The sequence below is a fragment of the Stegastes partitus genome, unplaced genomic scaffold, assembly GCF_000690725.1.
Source record: "Stegastes partitus isolate 25-593 unplaced genomic scaffold, Stegastes_partitus-1.0.2 Scaffold2019, whole genome shotgun sequence".
Lineage (NCBI taxonomy): Eukaryota > Metazoa > Chordata > Actinopteri > Pomacentridae > Stegastes > Stegastes partitus.
In genome coordinates, this window is record NW_007579750.1 from 12,271 (window position 1) to 29,834 (window position 17,564).

Here is a 17,564-nt window from a genome sequence, read left to right on the forward strand (position 1 = left end):
AAGCTGTTGGAATACACATTCAGCATGGTGAAATATCTTTCTGGAGTTGATGAGCAGAGCATTGCAAAAAACAAAAAACAAAAAAAATGGTTTGTCGAGCTTGTAAAAATGTAGACAGCATAATACCTATATTATGTCGAACCATCATTGTGCCCCCCAGCATCGGTAACTCTTGCACTCTGTGAATACTTGGGAAAATTTTGTAAACAAGACTTTTTGAATTGATGGAAAACATATGGTCAAAGAAATAAACTTTCAATTTATTTGTAATGATTTATAGCATGGGCTGCAAGCTAGCTCGGTGGTTAGCACCGTCGCCTCGCAGCTAGAAGATCCCCGGTTCACGTCCAGGTTAGGACACCCGGGATCTTTCTGCGTGGAGTTTCCATGTTCTCCCTGCGCAGCGTGGATTCTCTCCGGTTCTCCGGCTTCCTCCCATAGCCTAAAAAAATCCATCCAACTATACAACGCTTAATCCTCACTAGGGTTGCGGGGGGATGGAGCCTATCCTAGCCGACTCAGGGTGAAGGCAGGGGACACCCTGGACAGGTCACCAGTCTATCACAGGGTTACACTTAGAGACAGACAACTAAACACACAGGTTACCAGTCTATTTAGAATCACCACTTAACCTCAACATGTTTTTGGTCTGTGGGAGGAAGCACCCAGAGACAACCCACTCTGCACGGGGAGAACATGCAAAGTCCATGCAGAAAGATCCCGGGTGTCCTCACCGGGATGTGAACCGGAGATCTTCTAGCTGTGAGGCGGTGCTAACCACTGATCCACCTTGCAGCCTGTCCAATGTTGAGGTTATTTGATGATTCTAAACAGACTGGTGACCTGTCCAGGGTGTCTCCTGCCTTCACCCTGAGTCAGCTGGGATAGACTCCAGCCCCCCCATGACCCTAGTGAGGATTAAGCGGTTTATAAATGATGGATGGATTTATAGCATTTTACCTGTGCTAGACTGGTACAAAACAGATTTCTGCATACTGTCTAACTTGCAATCGTAACTTTTTTAGTGCAAAGTTTTGGTCTAGGACTTTCATCAGGGAAACAGTCTATTTGCCTGATGAAGGTCTAGGAACAGTGTGCAGAAATCTGATTCGTATCTGTTGGATGTTCTCGTCCCTCTCCGACACACCTGCCACATGTGATAGATGTGTGAAGAGTTCCTAAAACTGTGCTATCCTGCACATAGGACACTTCTGACTTCGCTCTCCTTCTAGCCATCGTTGTGCTGTTTCCACAGATTCACTGCAATTCATATTGCAGTGGAAAATAAGCCCACAGTGAAGAAAAATGTGACCGAACCAAAAAACACACAGAAACTCTTTGGTGTTTAGAGTTCAAGGATTGTCTACGTAAGATTTCTCTGTAACGTTTTCTGCAGTGGTACAAAAGGAAGCATTTTCTGGTTCTATGCAGGCCTGTTGTATGTATGAGTGTTCCGAGAATCTATCTATATTAAAGTAAGATGTCATCACAAACTCCCACCCACTGGCTTCACATGTGACTGTTGAAAACACTCCCACCCAGGCAGTGTGCACTGTGTGTGTGTGTGTGTGTGTGTGTGTGTGTGTGTTACATGTTTGCTCTACAGAAACAGAAAAACCACTGCACTCTGACAACCACACAGACGCACGCATACACATAAGTCACAAGGAAATGATTGTTCCACCCCTGAATCAGACACAGTCAGCCCAGTGTAATGTCAGTGAGATGTAGGATGGGTTCGCTACCAGACAGCAATTTGCAATTTGGCAATTGTACAAACAGCAGATGGTCTGAATTGCTGAAAAAAACGTTCAAGTTCTAAACATTTCCTTTGAACACCCTGAAAACTTTACCGACTCACACGTTTGCATGAGGGGAAAATACAGAATAAAATAAAATAAGAATAATAAAGAAAAATGAAATAAATATGCCACATAGGAAAGAAACAAAATGAACTTATCCACTCCTTATAGTTAGGTCAGTTATGCTTTTTGTTGACTGTGGGATTGAATTCATAATTTAACAGTTGTAGACAAAGGCATTGTATGAATTCATGAGTTGTAAACGAGGTGGATTATAAAAACACTAAAAAAAACCCAACTATATAGCATGTAATAGCATCTGGAAGAAAATGTATTTTGAAAAAAGCATGAAATGTTAGTGCCTTCCTGTGTAATATACACCAATGTCACGTACTTTGGTGAACACGCATATACCCCACAAAAAACAACTCGATAACTTCGGCTTCATAAGCATGACCTAGATAACATCCTTCCCCTGTCAGGACCCTCCACATTAAAGTACCTGACAGTTCAAAATGTCAGTTGCAAACTTTTTAACTTTCTTTCTTTTTTTTTTCTTTCTTTTTTTCTTATCATCCACTTAAACATAAATGATGGAACACAATTCTTCTAAACAGACATTTCTATATTTGGTGTTTCCATATGTCCTTACTGAAATGCTGTTTCTCTGTCTCTGGTTGGTTCAAGACACTTTACATGGGTGTAATTGTATGTAACACTGACTTGTACTCTTGGCTCGTGTATACTGTATATTTGTAATTTTTACATTTACAAAATAAAATCAAACAATCCAGATTGTTTTGAGATTGCACTTGTATATGTTTGACTTTTAGACTTGGCTTGAACATTTCTTTTGGATTTGTGTTTTTTATTTAAATATAAATGTTTAAGCTTACATTTAGTGTACTGTACTTGTCGTGCATGTGCAGAAGGAGTTGGAAAAGGGCTGGTTGGTTTGTGATGGGGCTGATGGTAAACAAAATGTTCATCAGAGAAAATATGATCTGCTGTTAAATATCAAAATTCTGTGTGTTAAGGATGACCTTACACTCTATTTTTCTTTCTCTTTATGTGTTGCTTCCTTTGTATCGTCAGCTTCTGATTGTCAGCACAAGTCACTAGTTGTATATTTTTTTTACAAAGGACACTCAGAATTAATTCCTCCTCCACAACAAGGGGGTAAGAGGGTGAACTGAGAGAACGTACACAGTAATCTGATCCCAATTTTGTATAAATGTGAATGTTAAGGAAAGAAGACAGACAAAAACATAATGATATTAACAATGTGACAAGTGTTTAAAGCAATGGATCTCAAAATCATCCCACTGGTCCGTTGTGTAACTCCTGTAGGCTGAGCTATCAGAGTGACCTCATATTTAGTTTTGTGATTGTTAATCAGTGAAGCCAATGACTCCATTGTCCCTTCTTCCACTTGTCTCAATGGATCGGTTGTCCTGATTCCATGCTGCCTGCTCTGTCTAATATCAACATCCTGCAGAAAAGAGAGAGCTGCACAAAAGACAGACTCTCTAACATGTAGGAGACAACAGGCAGCATTTGTATCTCTACCAAAGCAGCGCATGTTGGATGAATGTGTGGAATGCAGACTTTATGAAGTGAAAATTAATGGAGATGTTTTTTTGCTGCATCTTTCCTGAATCTCCGCAAATATGTCGTAATAAAAGAACTTACAAAGGTACTTCAAAAAGCCTCACCTAGAAACAAGGGCCGTAACTCCTATTTTGGGGCATAACTGTAAACTATGAAGCCTTATATCACTGTCTACAAAAACTCAAATGTTTGAAGCAATTAAAAAAAAAAAGGAGAGCAAAGTTTGCAGCTGACTGCTGTTGCTCCAGGACAATGCGTCAGTCCACAAGGCACAGGTGGCAGAAAATAGGGCTTTGAACTGCTACACCTTACTCACCTGACAGTCTATACCACACTGTCCTGGAGCACCAGCAGTCCAGCTTGAAGCATTTACCTCCTTGCAAGGAAATGACAAGAAAAATCTGAGTTTTTGTAGACAGTGATTTTTACAGTATACAGTTGTTTCCGGTTGAGGCAGAAACTTTCAGAAGGACCCTTGTACTGTAAATATTTTGTGTCAACATGCTCTTTAAAGAATGTCACATTGTTTTGACAATGTTTGACTTGGGTTGTTAAAAAAAGAAATCAACTTATCATACACGACAGAATCATGTCTGAATGATCTTTTCACACTCACAGAGACAAACTTGACACATTTTTGAAAATGATATGATCCCATTTAATTCATTCATTGCAGGGTGCCACAGATGTTTTTGTTTTTTTAATTACTGTGCTTATGTTTTCTGTTAGTAATGATTATATACATTTTGAAACTGATTTAAACCATATTTGTCCACATTAGCAACAAATTGCTTGTACTTTCTGTATGTAGTTCTGTGAATGCACCACAGGCACTTGACCCACACCAAATTGCATACAGGGAGAACAAGTCAATGGACGACACCATCGCTGCTATGCTCCACACTCTATTAGGACACCTAGAGCACAAAAGCATCTATGCAAGGCTGCTCTTTGTCAACTTCAGTTCAGCTTTTAACACAATCCCGCCAAAAAAACTCCAATCCAAATGACACAACCTTGGACCAAGCACCACATTATGCAATTGGATTTCAGACTTTCTAACAAACTGCTCAGAGTGCGTTAGAGTTGGCAGACACACTTCATCCACCCTTCTCATCAACACCGGGTGTTGTGTACTCAGTCCATTGCTCTACACACTTTTCACAAATGACTGCTGTGCCTCCTTCCCAACTAAGCTCATCGTCAAATTTGCTGATGACACCACAGTGCTGGGGCTCATCAACAACAACGACGAATCAGCTTACTGAGGTCAAGTACAACTTCTGGCATCATGGTGGGAAAACCACAAGTTGGCCATCCACATTAAAAAGACCAAAGAAATGATTGTGGGCGTCTGCAAAACGGGACAATCCACCCCTACTCCACTGTCAGTTGGGAGTCAGGTGGTGGAGAGAGTCACACGTCACAAGTTCGTGGGTGTGATTGTGACGGAGGACCTGTCCTGGGGTAACAAACACCGCCTTTGCTGTAGGAAAGGTCCAACAACGTCTCTGCTACCTGAGGAAACTGAAGAGTGCTAAAATCCCTGAGCAGCTCATGGTGAACTTCTACCACTGTGCTATTGGTAGTATACTGACCTAAGGTGTCTTTGTGTGGTTCTCTAGCTGCACAAAGGCTGCAGGCCCTCAAGAGGGTGGTGAAAACAAAAGGGAAAATCATCGGGTATAGTCTTCCAGAGATCAGCACCATCTACACCACCCACTGCCTACTTCATGTGCAAAACATCCTGCGTGATCAGCATCGCCCTGCACATAACACCTGCTGCCGTTTGGGAGGAGATACAGGCCCATCCGTGCCAGAACCACCAGACTTCATCACCTTTACACATTGCAATAAATGCGAACTAGATCTTGCATTGTTGCAGCTTTCACTCAACACCCCACTCATCTAAGTTTACTGCTCCGACCCTTACTCTACTCTACCCTACCCTACTTCCTTTTTTGTTTGCTGTTTTGCTGTGCTAAGTAGTACACAGTACAAATGTTTGACTTATTTTTGATATCTGGGTCACTGTTGCACTTTTTAATGTTTTACTGTGTCAGTATTATGATGTTCAAATGCTATCTTGTTGCTATTTATAACTGTGTTATTATGACAATGACAAATCAAGTATGAATTGTATACAATGAAAGTGAGTACACAGCACTATCACCTAAAAGTCAAACCATTCAAAACTGTAACACCTTGAATTACTTTTAAGTCAACAGTAAGCTTATTTCTTCTTATGGACAGTCAAAAACTAATAAAGACCACTAGTGCATCCCAAAAAATATGAACATTTCATATATTTTATATTGAGTACATATAAGGTGAAATATCTCAAGCCTTTGTTTACATTTTAATGATCTTGGCTTATAGCTCATTAAAATCAGAAATCACCTATCTCAAAATATTATTTCCTAAGCTGAATCGAGAGAGAAATAAAAAAGATTTACAGTACAAAAATGTTTAACTTCTGAAAAATATGTTCATTTATCCACTCAATACTTGGTTAGGCCTCCTTTATCACAAATTTCTGCTTCAATGCAGCATGGCATGGAGGTGATCACTCTGTAGACCAGGGGTGTCCAATCCTGGTCCTTGAGGGCCACAATCCTGCATGTTTTAGATGATCAGCTCATGATTTAGATGATCAGCTCATCATCAAGCTCTGCAGAAGCCTGATAACGATCCTGATCATTTGAATCAGGTATGTTGGAAGAGGGAAACGTCTAAAACATGCAGGATTGTGGCCCTCGAGGACCAGGATTGGACACCCCTGCTGTAGACTATGGAAGCTTGATTTCTAAATGAAAAGCAAAAATTACTTCAAGCTGAAAAAAGTAGTTTAGACAACTGAGCAACAGTCGGTTGTTTTTCCCCTTAGAAAAGGTAAGACATTCTCACTGGTCAGGAGTGTCTTGATATTAGAAATGCAACAGTTGCAGCTCCTTTCCTGAAGACGTCTGTATTTTCTTGGCTCTTGATACACTGACACCAGCCTCAATCTTTGTGAAGCTCTCCCAAGTTACAGAATCAACTTTTAATGACAATCCTCAAAAGACTGCAGTCCTCAATGTTGCTTGTGTACCTCTACCCTTTCAGACAACCCTCCATTAATAAGCTTTGATACAGCACTCTGCCAAGAGCCAGCCTTTTCAGCAGTGACCTTCTGTGGCTCTATGTGAATGGTGTCGGTGATTATCTGTTGGACAACTTTCAGGTCAGCAGTCTTCCCCTATCATTGTGGATGCATGTTCTGAACTAGACTGAGAGATGAATGAAAATGAATGAAAAATACTTTATTCATCCCAGAAGGGAAATAAAAAAAGTTATAGATACACACTATTTAGCTGAGGGCAACTCATTTTAGGATGCCACCTCGTACATAAGTTTGGAGTAAGCTTTTTGATTGTCAGTGCTGGTGAAATACTTAGCCATGAAATGAAAGGACTATTGCCCACTGAGGAAGGCAGAGCCAAAACATCTGAGCATTTTTCTCTGCCTATACTTGTATGAAGTTCATAAAATGCCAAAAACCACTGGTTTGGATTTGTGGACCTGCTTTCTCTTGCTTTGGCTTTTTATTTATTTTATGTTTTACACCCAAGTGTTTTGCTCTATTTTGGGGACAACTGACCTCAACAAAACACATGCACAAAAAGAGCACATGGTCTGCACCTATACAGCGATTTCTTTACATGAGTAGTTTATTGACATGAAGAGCTTTAAAGTGCTTTGCCTTGTTCATCCATTTGCACACAAGTGTGCCGATAAAGAAGATGCTTCAACGACTTCCACAGTCCAGGACACAACAGTGTGATCAAGACAAGACAGAATTGCATAAGAAATTCTTCTTCTTCTTGTATATGAATGCACAAATAAAGCAATGACTGGTAGTTTCCAGTACTGCTGATAATAACACATCCGTTTTTAAATGTGCATCATAACTTCCAGGCCCGTTATGTAATCATTTCCTATTTTAATAAAGCCATGATGTTTGTCTAAACTGAGTTCTAAGTTGCTGCATCTCCCTTGAGGCTCTTCAAATTTATGTTTAATACTTCACATGTGCCTGGACTTGCAGGTTGAGCTGTGAGTTTTGCTGATGGTTAAACATAGCAGAATACATATGTGGAATGAGCAAGAGACATTGATGTATAAAAAGTACTAAGGCTGCAATAGTTTTCATTTTCACAACAATCTTGTCTTTCACAATGGATTTGTCCCTCCATAATTTATAGTCAAAATAAAGTTTAGAACTTCACCCTTGTTTTGTGATTCTGAGGGGCTGATGTTAAATTATCCAAATTAAGTTTTGTTAGTTAATAAATACAATGTAGACTTTGCACTGCATTAAAGGATACATTTGATTTTATTCAATATTTTTCTGTTTATTATCAAGTGTCATGCACACTTCAATTAACAGCTAATGTATCCTTCTATGTTTCAGTGCCTGACGGGTTTTATTTCTCTGTGCCACTGCAGCAGGACCCCAAGTTTTGTCAGAAAACTATTAGAAACACAATCACTGAGCCACGGTGTTGCGCTGGGTGACATATTTCTTCATTACCATCAACACTCCCGTTGTAGTATATTTTAACTCAAGTCCCAAATACACCATCCTGCTGCTGCAAATACCGATGGATTAATCTACCACTGAAGACAGTCCCCTACATATTGATGACCTCCCTGTGTGTGTGATAAAAGCAGCAGTCATCAGCTGTTAATGAAATTACCTTTTAAAAATTGAAATGATAGGTACTCTATATTCGTGAGTAATATTTGTTTTTAGAGCTTAGAGCCACACATACATTAGGAAAGTACTAATTCAAGTGAGCATCTTCATCTTGTCAGTTCCACATTAAGAACTATACTAAATAACACACTTGACACACGGGTACCAAGTAAGAACTGTATACAGATAAAGAAGCAGCCACGTCCAATGCTCTACTGTGATCTTTATTTGAAAAAAATCATGTAAAGTTGCCTGAGAAGTAAAAGCCAGTTCAGGCTCATTGTATAGGTGGTGCCGTAGTCAGACATGTGCCATGAGAAGCTGTCGAAACCCTCAAATCTACAGTCAGACCTCAAATAACATGTGGCCCGTTCAGAGAGTGGGAATAAAGAGCATGATGACATCTTCCAGATGAAGAGAGGATGTGAGCAGCGTGGGAAGAGAGCACCACTCATTAACTCTATACTGCAGCATTTCATGAGGCCTGCTCTGTGAAAACGTACATCTCAGCGTACATCTGTACAACCTGCTCCACTGGTATGTCTGTATACAGATGGATGACAAATTTATGGAAAAACCAACATGAAGAGTCTTAGTGAAGAGTTGGGACTCCATGTGCCTGCAGAACTCTTGCAATATGCCTTGGCTTTGACTCTCTGATCTCTGAAACTGTACTGGAGGAGTCTTTAGAAACATATTGCCTCATTCAGTGTTTAGATGATGGTGGTGGAGCATGTCGTTTAACACATTGGTCCAAAGTCTCAGTTAGGTTACTATGACGGCAGTGGTGTACGTTTCACATCATTTTCTCACTCATTAACTCATTACAGATGGGGACATTGTCATTCTGGAAAAGACCACTCCCATCAGGATAGAAGTGTTTCTTCATCGGATAAAGTTGATCACTCAGAGCAACTTTATATGGATTTGCAGCGACCCTTCCTTCTAAAAAGGAAAGGTGGACATAAACTCAGTCAGATCATAAAAGATCCCCACATAGAACTACTAGATCCCCTAATGATATGGGTCAAGCATTCAGGTTTGTGTAGTTCTCATCCGACACATCTGATCATTTTATTCCACATCTCTTTAGACCAGTACCTATGCTTTTGCACAATAGAAGTATTAACTATACTATTCATTTTTGTATTGATGGTCTTATGCACTCAACCCTACACTATAGTGCCCTTCTGTTTTACCCCTTTTCCTCCGCCTAAAACCAATTCAATGCGTTTCCACTGAAAAGAGACGTTTTGGCACTTGAACAACTCCCCAAAACTGCTGGCCCAAAAGTTGGAACTACTGATGTCACCATATGGGCGGGGCAAATATGAGCAAAATGTTGTATTCTATCACACAACAAAACCCCTCATCCTCCAGAGACACACAGAACGTGACTGTAATCATCAAGTATAAAGCTGACTCTGTGAACACCACTAATGTCCAGTAACTGTGAGGCTCACCATTCACTTTACTTGCACACCAACACCATAATTATATTGTTGTTGTGCACAGAAATGACCCCACTTCACACTATGTAACGCTACATAACAATTACGTTTCCATTTGCATATCTCCCTTTACATGCCATTGTCTCTATGTCTCTGTTCTTTTCTGTATATTTCCATCTGTATATTATCTCTGTATGTATCCATGTTTATATCTTTGTCTGTATGTATCTGATTGTTTGTCTCCATTCTGTATATTTTCATCTGTATGTCTCCATCTTTACATCTTTGCAAAGTTAATGCATGAATTTCAAATGGCTTGACTGGCATAACCATAACAAGCTACTGCCTTGCTAAAGCTCTTTATAAACACTGGCAACAATCAACAAGACGTTCAGACTAATGGTGCAGTAACGAAAAAGGGCAAAAAACATGTTTAAATCACAATTAGATTTTAGATATAACTGAAAGGAGTAATGTCTAAATATTCTACTGGTTTGCAATGGTACATAAGGGAAATAATTAGCAATATTATTTAAACAAACAAACAAAAAGCGATAAGTGTTTTGCTGGAGTCTCTTAATGTGGCAGGCAGACACAAACTGTCCCGCAATACCACAGTTAGTGAACTGGCCACTGTCTAAGAGAGTACAGCTTTGTCTCTACAGGAGCTCCTTCACACTGCTGGCACAATCACACCTACCAGGCAGTGCTTAGCCTGTATTGCGTTAACATCTTCGTTTCTGGGTTCAACATCAGTCCTTGTGCTCAGTTTTGTTGTGTTACTATTTGAAAGAACCTGAAAGTTCTGAAGCCTGTACTACGAAGCATGATTTGAGGTTATCAAACTAACGTCAGGCTTAACTCTGGGTTTTCAGGACTACAATGATGGTTCACTTTCTACCAGGATGCATCTCAATGGTAGATTAATTACAAATGTCTAACATGCTTCAGAGCAGGTTATGTCTGAAACAACAGTTCAGCACATATAAATGTACTGACTACTAATAAATCAGTTCTATTGAAACATTAGCTTTTTAAAACTGCAAGCGACTTTAAAGAATTGAATTGTTTTGTATGCTTTTTTACAGCGATATCCTAAAACACAAACTGATTAAAACATTAAAGGCTCCTTCTTGACCTCACAAGATTCGCAGAAAGCCTCCTTATCGATTTGAATGTTTTCATATTGTGAATACCATCACCAAGCAGTTAAAAGAATGAGACTAAAGCTGTATTACGCAGCATAGGAACAATATCTTATGTGAGATGACTAAATTCATTGTCCACATCACCATGAAAGTAGTTAGAGTTGTATTACTTATTTAGTTTTTAAATCATTTCTCTTTTTGTAAGTACTACAAAAGGACTACAATACGTAATTTCATGATACAATCTGTGATGCATGATAAGAAATAAAATTCATGTTGAATAAAAAACCCACATCGAAGCACCGTGTAGGCATTAGGAAGCATATGAATTACACTTTCCCACAGTCTGCAACTTTTGCAGGTTTGGCTGCTGCAGCTGTATTACGTTTACTGGCACCAGGCCAGTAGACCTGTCCATGTTTAAGATCATTCAAGGTCATCTGTTGCCAGCTCTGCCTCTTTCATCTGAACGTATGCAAAGACACCCAGGGTTGACCTGTTGAGACGATAACCAGCTTCATAAGACCACTGCAGTTGTTAGGTTAAGTGAAGACAGAAAATGCAAAGATACCCTGGATATGTTGAGCTTCGTATTAAAGGCTCCTTAATGCAAATATGACCTTCTACAGAAAATACATCTCATGTGAATTAGCTGAGGAAGAGCATCAAACATTCAAACTATTTCTAGTATAACTACATCACAACATGACAGTCAAAGGAACATGAACAAGACATTACCTGCAACTTAATAATCAGTGACTGAAGTTATTTTCTTGTTACCACTGAACATGCCATCCTTAAATATCTAACACCTTCCAGCCAGAGGGGTCTTACTCTAATCTCAACACAGACGTAGATGACACTAGAGATGGTATTCTATCTGAAAATAAACCGATCAGATCATCTTTTTAAAGTATACAACAGAAGTGAGTACAGCCCTGTACATTATCACTTGATGTCAAATACTTCAAAACTGTATCACCTATCAAGAATTAATACACTGAAGTTGCACAACACAGTATTTCTCTCTATTAACAACCAAAAACAAACACTTCAAAAAGACTATATTGAAAATACAGGCCCAAACTTAGAAGTTCTATGCAACAAAAGTGAATCCTGCTGTGACCACTGAAACTAAATTGAGTGTATCTGTGATTTCTAATTAGCTTAAATGCATGAACACGGTCATTTTAATGACCTGTGAACAACAGAACTTTCTCAGTTTCGATCTTTGGGCTGTGACTATCTGCGTATCTGCATCAAAGCTTCACATGGAAAAGAACTCAAACAGGGACAGAAAAAAAATCTAATTGTAAGACTTTACAAAGATGGAAAAGGATACAGGACAACTGGGGTGCAACTAAACCTACAGTGTATAATTTTAACCTCTATAGATGGCATCAAAAAACTCTTGCTGTTCAGCACAAAACTGCAACAAACAAATAGTTTAATAATCAAGAGCCATCGTCTGTGACACCCTGGCACAGCACAAATCTGTATCACGGACAGCAGACATCAGGCATGAGATGCTGTGCGTCATGAGTGGTTGTTACGTCCTCTAATAAAGTTGAGGGAGAGAACGTCCAATTTGGTCAATACAATTCACTCCTTCCCCTTGCGTGTCTCTCTTATCCCCACTGGTAGAGTGGAGGCAGCAAGTTACTGCCCAGTAGCAGAATGGGAAGCACCACCAGCAACACTGTGCTTTCTGTCTACATCTCCAAAGCATTATGTAAAGTGTAGTTCAAAAACTCTGAAAATGTCTGTCCAAAACAGAAAGAATAAAAAAAATTCAATGATCTTTTTTGTTCTGCAGTACATTTTGTCACAGTACAACTGTCTCACAGCACTTTCCTATACTTATGCAGTACCACTGACTTATGGATGATATTTCTGAAAAAACAACACATGACAAGCTCAGCTAACACATGGAGTCACTCTGCTCAAAGCCTGTACCTCATGGGCTTGGATCTTGGGGGGATGCAGAGGATACGCCTCCTTAATATTTAGAATACGTGCATTTGTCCCGCAAAGAAAAACATGAAAGCAGCAAAGTGTAAGCTAAACATTTACTTATGTTAGCTCAGTTTTGCCCATCCATCATTCCATTATCTTTACACTGCTTTGTTGTGTCACGGGCGAGTCGGACCCTTTCCCAGCTGACTTAGGGAGAAAGGCAGGCTACACCCTGGACAATTTTGTGTTTCTTTTTATATAAATGTTAACATTTTGGTACTAAAATGATGCAGAAAGTCACAAACTGGTGCAATTTTCCAGAATGCAAGAAACTGAATAATTTATACTTAAAGTTTTCTGGGGGGGGGAAATGCCGTGACCCCTGCTTAATGTGCATTCCATTATATTCTACATAATTTACACCAATGCTGCACATAAAGATCATTAAAAAAGAGAAAGAGAAAAAAAACGATCTAAAGAATTTTTGGGTGCCCCCACTATTGTTACAAGCTGCTCACACTGAAATTAAACCAATCTGCCATTAAATCTGACCCGTGACGCTGCATGTAAAGTCACTGTTTACATTACTTTTCCAAGTTTTGTTTCTGAATTTAAAAGGAGAACAGAACAAATACAGGAAAATAAAAGAGAACAAGCAAAAAAACATTTCAGATCAGCGTTCTAATCAGACACACTCAAGCAACTAATATGTCAAAGCTTTGAATCTTTGACCTGAATGACAGCACTGCTTTGACACACACACACACACACACACACACACACACACACACACTCCTACCTTAATCAACACCACATCCACAGTCGTCTCTCCTTTGGCACAGAAGCTGTACCTCCGCCTGTGTCGCTCATACATGCTGACAGTAGCTAAGGATCGATGTGTTAATACACGCACTGACTGAGAACCATTCTTCAGGTAAAACTTCAGCTGTCACATCAGTCTCTACTGTCTCTTCTTCTCCCTTAATTGCAAATCTGTCAGAACAGTAAATAATGTGAACAGCTGAGGGTGGAGTTTCCAAAAAAAAAAAAAGTCCAACGGGCGGTTTGCAAAGCTGCAGGCTTTTCTTGCCACCAAAGAGAAAAGTAAAAAAAACCCAACAAAAACGCAGGAAATCATCGAAAAGGAAACATTTTGGTTTAAACATTTAAACGTTAGCTACAGAAGAAGAGACGTCTGTGCCAAAAACCTGATTATATTCACTTTAACTCTGGTGTCACAGACACAAACTGAACCAAGATAAAAGTACTGACTGCAATATTAAAAAAAGAAGTCCGTCATGTCCACAGTCTGCAGTGTAATCCATTAAAGTCTATATATCTGCTTCCTTCTCACTGCCGTTTGGAAAATGACTCTTTCTGCCCACATCTGTTCATAACAGCAGCCCCTCCTTCCATCCCTGCTTTTCACTCTCTCTTCCTTTTTCCTTCAGGGCTTCCATTCCTCCCTCTCTGTCTCTCTCCCCGTCACTAACTCCTCCCATCACATCTGTGTTTCACTTTAAAATTAACTCCCTCTCATCCATTCGCTATGTCTCTGTTGCCCCCTCACATCACAGTAACCATGGAGGGCCAGAAAGTCGACTTATCTGCTAGAACAGCAAAAAGAGGAGGAGTCGGCTGCTGGATTAGATGAAGAGCTACACAGCCACCGTGTTGAGGTGATGGTAAGAAAAAAAAAAAAAAAAGCAACATATCAGAATGGAATTTTTTATGGAGACATTCTTTTAACAGTGGTATGAAAATTATATGCCTCATTTATAGTGTACTAGTACATCCACATGTATGCCCAAAGCAACATGACTGTCACATAAACACATGGTATTGCCATGGAAACGAAAAATGGTTCTGCTTTCCCACTAGCACAGTGTCATATATTTATATATTTTTTGAATAAGTTAGTCTGTAGTTGTTTGCATGTAAATTAGAAGCTGTTTGTCTCACATATCTGCATGTCTATAGTGTCCATGTGAGTGGACACAGAAGAGTGTCAGTGTGTGTGCATGATAGAAGAGCTATGATAATTGCTGCTAAATCCAAAGTATTTATACTATAAAATGCTCATTTCCATGTGTTTTGTTATCCCTGTGTTTTCTTACTTTTACTATTTGGACAGGATATACACACAGACAAAATTGTTAGTACACTTCCGTTTAAGAAGAAAAATCAAAAAACATAAATAAAAAATGACAGAAAATTAACTAACAAAAATCAGATACTACTTTTGTATTGTGGTTCACCAGAATCATTTTTTAAAAAACAAATTCATGAAACAGGCCTGGACAAAAATGATGGTACCCTTAACTTAATACTTTGTTGCACAACCTTTTGAGACAATCACTGCAATCGAGCGATGTGTGTAACTGTCACTGAGACTTGTGCACCTCTCAGCAGGTGTTCTGGTCCACTCCTCATGAGCAGACTGCTCCAGTTGTCTCAGGTTTGAAGGCTGCCTTCTCCAGACACCATGTTGATGTTCAATAGGACTTAGGTCACGGCTCATAGATGGCCACTTGAGAATAGTCTAATGTATTGTTCATTCCTGGGTGTTTTTAGATGTGTGTTTTGGGTCACTATCCTGTTGGAGTACCTATGGCTTGTGACTGAGACCAAGCTTTCTGAAAGTGGGCAGCATATTTTGCTGCAGAATGCCTTGATGGTCTTGAGATTTCATTGTACCCTGCACAGATTCCAGACACCCTGTGCCAGATGCAGCAAAGCAGCCCCAGAACACAACAGAACCTCCTCCATGTTCCACAGTAGGGACAGTGTTCTGTTCTTGATATGCTTCATTTTTGTGAACATAGAGCTGATGTGCCTTGCCAATAATCTCCAGTTTTGTCTCGTCTGTCCGTAGGACATTCTCCCAGAAGCTTGGTGGCTTGTCAACAGTTTGGCAAATTCCAATCTGGCTTTTTTATGATTTGCTTTCAGCAGTGGTGTCCTCCTTGGTCGTCTTCCATTAAGTCCACTTTGGCTCGGTGTGATCTGACCTTGGGGTTCTCCTCTAATCTTTTTGGACGTTTGTCATTAGTTTTCCTCATGCGGCCACATCCAGGGAGGTTGGCTACAGTCCAATGGATCTTAAATTTCTGAAGAATATGTGCAACTGTAGTCGCAGGAACATCAAGCTGCTTGGAGATGGTCTTACAGCCTTTACCTTTAACATGCTTGTCTATAATTTTCTTTCTCATCTCCTGAGACAACTCTCTCCTTTGCTTTCTGTGGTCCATGTTTAATGTGGTACACACCACGTCACCAAACAGCACAGTGACTGCTTTACAGCTTTCAAATAGGCTGATTGCAAGTTTAAAGATACCTGTGATGCTAATTACAGGACACACCTTAGTTTAACATGTCCCTGTGGTCACATTATTTTCAATCTTTCCTTGGAGTACCATAATTATTGTCCAGACCAGTTTCACTATTTATTATTATTATTATTATTTTAATGATTCAGTTGAACCACAATTCAAGAGCAATATCTGATTTTCATGAGCTGATTTTCTGCAATTTTTTATTAAATATGATTGTCATTTTTAAGTAATTTTAGTGACCACTGAAGTTTTCCTTTCGTTAATGGAAGCGTACCAGCAATTTAGTCCATGTGTGTATTTTTGCTTTTGAACTGTGGCTCCCATAATGCCTTGCGTGTGCCTATGAAAACAATGAGGCTGCCATGTAATGTGCAATGTTGTGGGTTAGTTGGGGCCACATAAACTAACTTTTGCTTTGGGCCTCGAGCAGGCTAATCTGGTCATGACAAAATTCCTCAAAGCAAGCATAGTACACTGTGTGCGTGTGTGTGTGTGTGTGTGTGTGTGTGTAGATGCAGTGGACAGCTTCATCTGATGAAAGTCGTTCTTTGTAAATGTAAGTGCAAAATGCTGTTACTCACTCACTGGAACAGAACACTAACTTATAGTCAATAAGTGCAAACAATCAGGCCCATCTGTAACCAATCAGCAGCACACAAACACAGCAATACCCATGGTAACAGCCGAACACCGTCCACTTGTGACGCAGAGCGAGACATACATCTGGAAGTATTTATACCTGCACAGACCACAGAGAGGCAGCAAAGGATACAGGAAGATCACCAAACTCCCACACATGCACACACAGTTTACACCGAGAGCACAAAGACAACATGACTGTCAGAGTCGTAACAGGTTTGGGTTCGGGTCAACCTGGGGGAGACCTGCGCAACAACGTACAGACAGTTAACAAATAAAGGAAAAACTAAGATAAGGTGCTAAGGCCTGCATTAACACCAATTCATTTGTCCAGATGTCCACACTGAAAGCTCACTGACAGTGCATGTGCCAGGAAAACAAATGGTGCTTAAAGCAAATGGTTGTTATGAGTAAAGATTGAAGAGATTCTTGGATATTGAGACATTTTTTGTCAATTAAATATTATTATTTATTAAGAGGTGTAGTTGAAGTGGAGGCTTCGGACTTAGGAGCAGCTTTGAATTGCACATGCTTTCCAGTGTTCAAACACAGTGGGAGGCTCTCAAATCTCCAGAAACTCTTTGCTATGCCCACATTCTTTGCTTGGCACACCTCAGGAATCACTAAGACAGTGCAACAGTCTAATCTGAAGCTAATAACTATACTGTGTAAAAAGTACAGAGCCACAGCCTTTCAGAAACATTCACAACAGCCCTGGGGGGTTTTCTGTGTTTGATATGAGGAACATTGTGTCTGTTCATACAGCAGACGAATGCATACCTATTGTAATATGAATAGAACTCTGTGTGTGTGTGTGTGTGTGTGTGTGTCCACTGTGCACTTCAAAAGTTCACATTAGTCATGTGGAAACCATAAATGTTAGA

General features: G+C 39.8%; 1 protein-coding gene across 2 annotated transcripts in view; it reads right to left on the reverse strand.

Moving 5' to 3' along the window:
- Positions 1-17,564, reverse strand: part of LOC103373583 (uncharacterized) — a 95,255-nt gene that overhangs the window by 10,465 nt on the left and 67,226 nt on the right. The window lies entirely within an intron of this gene.